This window comes from Arachis hypogaea, chromosome 13 (genome assembly GCF_003086295.3).
Source record: "Arachis hypogaea cultivar Tifrunner chromosome 13, arahy.Tifrunner.gnm2.J5K5, whole genome shotgun sequence".
NCBI lineage: Eukaryota > Viridiplantae > Streptophyta > Magnoliopsida > Fabales > Fabaceae > Arachis > Arachis hypogaea.
This window is the reverse complement of record NC_092048.1, coordinates 37,598,395-37,606,340: the sequence shown is the minus strand read 5'-3', so window position 1 is coordinate 37,606,340 and position 7,946 is coordinate 37,598,395.

Genomic DNA, 7,946 nt, shown 5'->3' with positions numbered 1-7,946 from the left:
AAATATGTGCATATTTCTTGTATTCCTTTCATCTGAAATTTGTCAAAACAGCAAACATAAATATGGATAACAGCAGCTCCATGAAAATGGTATGTAACCAGCAGTTAATACATGCCTCTTGAGTAAAATAAATATTTGTTCTGATTATTACTTGTTTTTTTTGATCTGCCTCTTCATTTCCTATGGCTTTTACAATTTGAGCTAAAATATATTTGTCTTTAATGCAAAAGACACTAACCTCCCGAGGTTTGGTAAATTTGTGATAACTTCTCTCTATTTGTCCAAGTGACATTCATCTCTCTTTAAATGGTGCATTAGGAGTGTTTACAGTTTACCATTATATTTTAGAAAATATAAGAGTACAACATTATTATTACTTGAATTTTATTTAATCAATGCATGATTTTAGAGAAATGGGATCAGGTTTATATTTTATCACACCTCAAAAGGGGTGAGTCATGTGTGTAATTTGCCTTTGGTTTTATGATGATACTTTTATAGTGTATTTTATAAATTTGATTTTTATTTGAAAAACTGTTTGTTGGGATTGCTTGCATGAAGATAACAATGGTTGCTGCTTTAGTCTTGCACTATTGGGAGCTTTATATTCTTTTAATCTATTTTATTTTCTTGAATTATTTTAAAGTTATGAGTAGTATAGCTAAGCCTAGAATTTTTTGTTATTTTAATGATCTATGTTATTGTGTGTTAAACTGTTTTTGATAGTTGTGTATTTTTTAATGTATGAAGAGATTTACATATCATACGGTAACTCGTGACATCACGAAAGATTTATTAAGTAGGATGCCTTCTCCAGCGCCAAGATGGCAAGATTATTGTCCAAACATGAAGGACGAATTGTTTAAAGGTTTTCTGGTTAGTAATTATAATGTTGTTTCACTGCAATTTTTTACAAATAATTGGATTGAGTATTTGCTAATTCTTTCACTCTTTAAATTTAGGAAAAACATGAATTTGCATCGAATTATGATAAGGCTATGGCAAGAACTGTTTGGAATAAGACAATGCATGACCGCTATCCTGATATTTTGAAAAGAGCAAGGGATAGAGCTTTTAAGGAGGCAAACTCTACTAGTATTGCTGATATTAAGGGTCATGGACCTAAAGCAATGAAAGTTGATGTTTGGAATGGCTTAGTTGATCATTGGTTAGATTCAAAGTGGCAAAACAAGTCTGTGGCCGGTCAAAAAAATAGGGCTGCTATGCCTACTCATAAACTACACACTGCAGGGTCTATCAGTTTTGGCGAACACAAGAGAAGAAAGGTATAAAAAAAATATTGTCTATAACAAATGACTTATGATAGTATATTCTAATAAAGTGTTACAGGAAGTTAAGTTGAAGCGTCGTGTATCTTTCCTTGAAGTATATGATGATGTTCATAAGAAAAAAAGTGGAGAATATGTTTCTGAAGTATCCAAGAAAATTATTGTAAGTGTCTTTAATTTTGTAGCATAATTTAGTTTTAGTTTTCTTAATAATATGTCCTTATTTTTTTGCTGTAGGACTCATATGGAGAGGCAATATCACAAAAATATGGAGAAGATTTAATAGATCAACCTGAAGTTGATCCTGACGTGTGGACAGAAGTTGCAGGAACCAACAAGAAAGGACGAGTTCATGGGTTAGGCCGCAGTCTGGATATTGGTATTCATGATCATAGAGATGTGCCATTACCTGAAGATACAGGTGTTTCTACAGTCAAGTCAGTCTCACAAACAGACATCACTGAGGCTATTAAAGAAGCATTGCCTAGTGCTATAAATGCAGTGTTGCCTAGTGTTGTGAATGAAGCTATACAGAATAATTTACTGTCTCTCCTTTCTAAGATTCCAGGATTCCCCCAAGAGAAGAACCATTAGAGTAATTTTGTTGGGAATAATATTTGGTTAGGTGGCTTATGTTAATGCATTTTGTTAGGCTTAGCTTATTATCGTAGTTTATTTCTTTGATAGATAATTGATTAGCAAGGTTGCGAGAACCGGACCGGTCAATGAACCGGTAAAGTGACTGGTTCACTGGTTCAAAGGTTCGACCGGGGTTCAACCGGTTTAATTAAATATTAAATAAAATTATTAAAAATTAAACATACAATGAAACATGTAGCATGACTTTTTTTTTTGTTACCTTAACATGTATGTCCTCATATGCAGATCATGTAAAACACCATGACAAAATTAATCATACCACCACCAACTCTAATTCAGAAGTCAGAACATAACAAACAGAAAAAAAATATCAACTCACCCCAATTCAGATTCAGAATCACAACAAATAGAAACAGAAACAGCAACAGAAAAAAATATCAACTCACCCCAATTCAGATTCAGAACACAACAAATAGAAACAGAAATAGCAACTCAAGAATCAGATCTTAGATTTCAGTAACTCAGTAAAATTAACAAAATACAGAACCATAAATTGAAGCAAACAGAGTTGAATCTTTAAAAAATAGAAAGTCAAAATCATAGAAATTAACAAAAGAAAAAAAAAACTAAAGCAAAGCTATCGACAGAGGAACCAAACTGACGTCATGGAGGAACGAAACAGGCAGCAAGGGAGTAACGAAACAGGCAGCAAGGGAGGAACGGCGAGACAGACGGGATCGAGCAAACTGACCAACAATGGAGGAAGCCAGCCGACCACGTTTCGATCTGCAAGTCCACACGACGAAGACGAAGACGATGAAGAAAAGACGAGGATGGACGGCCAAAGGCGGCGACGTGGAGGAGACGAGGATGGACGGCCAAGAGCTCGAAGCACCCTCTATCTGTCACTGCCGACGGCGAGGCACCCTCTGGCTGACTAGAAGAGTTCGGTGACGGGGGAGGCGGTGACTGCTGTTGCCGCTGGCTGAGAGAGAGAGGGGCTGCTGGCTGAGAGAGTGAGAGGAGTAGCGCCGTAGAGGTTAGGGATTTTTGGGGGTTAGGGCTGCAAGCAGTATACTATTTATATTATCTATTTTCTTTTTTTTTTAATTCTAAAAACCGTTAAAAAACCGGTCGGTTCTACCGGTTTGCCGGTTTACTGCCGGTTTGACCGGTTTTTATACCAGTTTTTTGTCAAACGGTTTTATACATCAACCGAACTGGCCAAAAGACCGGTTCCCAGTTAATCCGGTCGAACCGGCCGGTCCGGTTCGGTTTTCAGAACAATGTTGATTAGGCAATTTGTTTCATTTTCAGTTTTTATAGAAGTTGGCTTACTTTTATTGGTAGTTTACTTGGTTGATAAATAATTATTTGGATTGGTTTTTATAGTTATTGATATTGTTAGATTTAGCTTGTTTTGGTATTTTATTTGTGAAGTATCTATGTTGGAGATGTTGCATTAGACTTTTATTTTAATAAATATGTTGGGTTTGATTTTTTTTTAAACATGTATAATTTTTATGAACTAATTTTATATTTATGCATAATCTTTCATTTCAATCAATAAAATAAAAAAATAATATGATGTTTATTTTAGTATAACAAAAAAATTGGAATTCTAACTGATATTCTAGTAAAATTAGCGACATACTCGCTGTTGATGATGGTGACAAATTAAAGACTCTATTGCGATTGAAACAATTGTGAGATACCTATCGATTTGTTACTATTTTAAAAGGAATTTGCGATGACATTTTGCGATAATATTGCAACTAATTGACTACATATTATTTCTTAGCAAATTAGCGACTATTTCATAACTCTACTTTATCATTTTCGAATAGCTTTGGTTTAGCGACAAAATTCCTACAAATTTGATTAAGGATTTTCAAAGATTAGCTATAGATTTGCTACACAATGTGACAGATTTGCGACCATATTAGCGGACAACTTGCGACGAGTTAGGTTCGAAAAAATTCCTCGCTAATTAGCGTCAACCAACCATTCCATTTTGTCTACGCAGTTAGCTTGCATTTAGCGATGAGTCTGCTGCAGTAGAGTTTATCGCTAATTAGCGACTACCGTTTAGTCCATTTCTTCTACGGAATTAGTTTGTACTTTAGTGATTGATTTGCGACTATTTATTCGGTAGCTAAAAAATTTTCCGATGAATTAGCGACTGTTGTGTTTGCGTCACTGATCTGCGACTTGTAATCAGCGAGGAAACCATTAGTTGCTAAGCGGTAGCTAATCTGTCACAAATTATATTTTGCGTCGGATTAGCGACGATTTTACGACTCTTTTTGTGATAGCTAATCGGCCATATTCTTGTAGTGCACCTCCATCCACTTAGTAGCCCACTATTTCAACGATGACACCTCTTCCAGTGACAGACATGTGGTGCCAGAATCCTTTCATGGATCCCAACCAGATGCCCCTCCACCACCTCCCACCATATGGATGACGATTTGGCCTAATGGTTTGACAGCGTGAGTATTATTTTAAGTCTTTTATATGCAAACTATTTTGACATTCTTATTCAACATATGTATGTGGTTGCTAATATTAAGTTTTTTATTTTAGTTAGTTAGTCTAATTAGTTACACTCAATTTTCTGGTTTTAGTGGATTTAGATTGTTAAGATATGTTCGATTTAGGTTTAGTAGGTTTGAACTACTGAAAGTGTTTGAGAATTCTTGATTGTTGATGGATGTTGCTGCTTAAGTCATGTAATTTCATATTAGTTTTTTTGGTAAATTAGTTTAGTGAATTATTGATGGATAGAGTTTTTTGGTACTTTCTAGTTATAGATGAAACTCTATCGAAATTTTTAAAAAATATAAATATAATTGAAGTTTATAGATTACCTCAAATAATTATTTAGTAAAATACTAATATTAAATTTTTCATTGATAGGTTTGCATCAAATAACAATGCATGTACACAGGAGTGTACTAATGTCATCATCTGATGTACGACCACTTATGGCCAAGCTACAAAAAGATCCCTGCTGAGATCAGAGAGCGATGATTTTAGAAGACAAAGCCCAGACTGGTATATAACTTGTTTCATTTTGTTATTAAGTTCGTTTTGTCTTTGAAATATAATGTCATTATTACTTAATTTAACGTGTTAATTGTTTCAATCTGCGTAGTCTAAGTCGATTGATCATGATGCGACAATGGCGAAGACCTTCAAGTATACTCACACCTTGAAGGAGAATAAGGAGATATTTGCTTATCAGGGGTTTGCGAATCATTATGTGGTATAAAGTTTTCAATTAACTGCAGTCCTAATTATAACATGTGTTACACAGGAGTCCTACATGCAGAGATTGGAGGCCACAATCCAGGGATCTCAACAGACTGGAGACGACGGCAATAACTCCGTTGCATCAAAAGTTGATTTTGACACGGTTTGATGCGAGACTGCATCTGAGCCGTACAAGAATCACGTTTACGGGTTGGGATCGTTCTTCGCCGACAATCTCTGTACCTCCACACTAAGACCTTCATCCGCCTCTGCCACCAGTCGACCCGTCAATCTCGAGGATCGACGACGTCAATTTGAGGGAGCAGGTGATGAAGCTCACCCAGAGCTTTCACCAACAGGTTCAGCAGCTATAGCAGTTTGAGGAGAGGTATCAGAAGATCCTCATATGCGTGTTAGACACATATTTTCTCAGGCTACTGGAGTGGAGGCAGGAGCTGGACCGGTTTCAGCAGATGGAGCAACAGATGGCGGTGTACCAAGATCAGATGCAGGCAAGTAGCAGCGGCACTGCTGGTGACAACAGCATTGCTAGAGGGGCACCGACATCACCGCCTAGTCCGCTACCTCAGCAGGACCAGGGGATGAGAATGACGACGAAGACTATCAGGATCTTTAATGATTAGAGTTTTGTTTTAGATTGTTTCATTGTATTTTATTTATTTGATTTTTAATTTTTTTTGTACACTTGATATTTAACTTACCATATTTGGTTTCTATTATTTAGAATTTAACTACTAATTGTGCAAAAAATAAATTTAAATAAAAAAATTAATAAAAATTTGACCACCTATTGTGTTTAAAATAAAAAATTTTGAATTTATCGTTGGATTTACTAAAAAAAATCCGACAGCAATTAGGCGAAAAAGAAAATAGTAGAGCGCCAAAATTACCGACGAAAATTTTTCGTCGGTAATTAAATAAATTTTAGGCAAAGAATCTGTCGCAAAATCCGACGGTAACTACCAGCGAATTGAAAAATCCGACAGTAATTAATTACCGGTGAGGGTTATATTGTCGGATTGGTTCCGACAGAAAATTCACCGATAAATCTAACGGCACTGAGCTTTTTTTTTTGTAATGATCATCGTCGTTGTTATCATCTTCGGCTTCATTTTCTTCTTCTTATACATTTTTTTCTTAATTCTCTTCTTTATTTTATTTATTTATTTGTATTTTTAAATAATTTATGAAAGAAAAGAATAATACAAAAAAGATCAGAGGATGATAATGATGAAGAAGAATGATACCAAAATTATTTATATAAAACACAGAAATAAAATAAAACTGACATCAAAATTTGTTGTATAAAATATGAAGAAAAAAAAATAGAAGAAGATATGTTAGAAAAAATTTCAGTATCATGGTTGAGAAATTTCGATGCTATTTTTTAAAAAGTTTGGTGTTATTTTTTGTTTTTCATAACTTCTAATTAGTTAAGAAATTTTTAAAGTCACGTTTAAAAAATTTTAATTTTAAAATACAAAATTTTTTTGTGCCAAATTTAAAAATTTTATATTACTTTTTTAATAAATTCTACCTAATTAAATTTTTTTTCTCTTATTTACTATTGTCATGAGATAAGTATTGTTTTGGTCCCTAATGTTGAGGGTCAGAATCGAAACCGTCCCTGATATAATTTTTGATTTAGAATCATCCTTAATGTTGCATTTCATTTTAAAATCGTCCTTTCTAATAATTTTTTTTCTAAATGACAAAAATTCCCTTTTTTCCACCATTTCATTCTTCTTCTTCTTCTTCTTTCAGAAGAACAAATTCTTCTTCCATTAACAAAACTCAAAATTTTAAATTTTTAAATACAGTTAGCAAAATCTAATTACAAGAATTAAAAATACCCAAATTCATCTTCAATTACAAAAATAAAAAATCTATAAATTTAATTACCAAGAAATTAAATACAAGAACAAGACCAAAAATTAGGAAAAAACAAGAAATCTAAAAAAAAAGCAACAGCAATCCAGAAATCAGAACAAGAAACCAACAATAAAAATTAAGGAATTAGGATTATGATGAACAAATCCATTATTCAAATCCAGATTTAATAAATACTAATAATCATATTCAACAACACCAACAACTAAAACATTATTCAAATCCAGAAATAACAACATCAAATTCAACAACCAAATCAATACACAACAACGATGAAATCAGAAAATAACAAATCAAAATCAGATTAAAAGTAGAAGCAGAACCAGATCCAGAAGATGCAGAAGCAGAAGCACTCAAGTAGAAACAGAAAGCAGAAGACGAGCAAAAGATGCAAAAGCAGAAGAAGCAGAAGTAGAAGCACTCAAGCAGAGCCAGAAGAAGCAGAAGACAAAGCAGAAACAGAGGCCAAAGCAAGAAGCAGAAGCGGCGAGATGGCGAGGAGCAGCGACGAGGCGGCGAGGAGCAGTGGCGAGAACACAGCAGTGAGGACCAGCGGTGCAGAAGCAGAAGCTCTCTCCCTGGCTCGCGACGGCGACGGCAGCTCCAAGTTTCGCCGGCACCGTCCCCCTCCCCCCTCTCCCTTTCCCCTTTTCCTCCCCCCTCCCCCGGTGTCCTTTCCCCTGTCCCTTTCTCCCCTCCTTCTTGTGTCTTTTCTTTTTTTTTTTTAATTTTATAATTTTTTTTATTTAAAAGAACGATTTATAAAAAGGGTAGTTTCGCCGTTTATAAAAAATTTATTAAAAAGAACGATTTTAAAATGAAATGAAACATTAAGGACGATTTTAAATAAAAAATTACATCAGAGACAATTTCGATTCTGACCCTCAATAT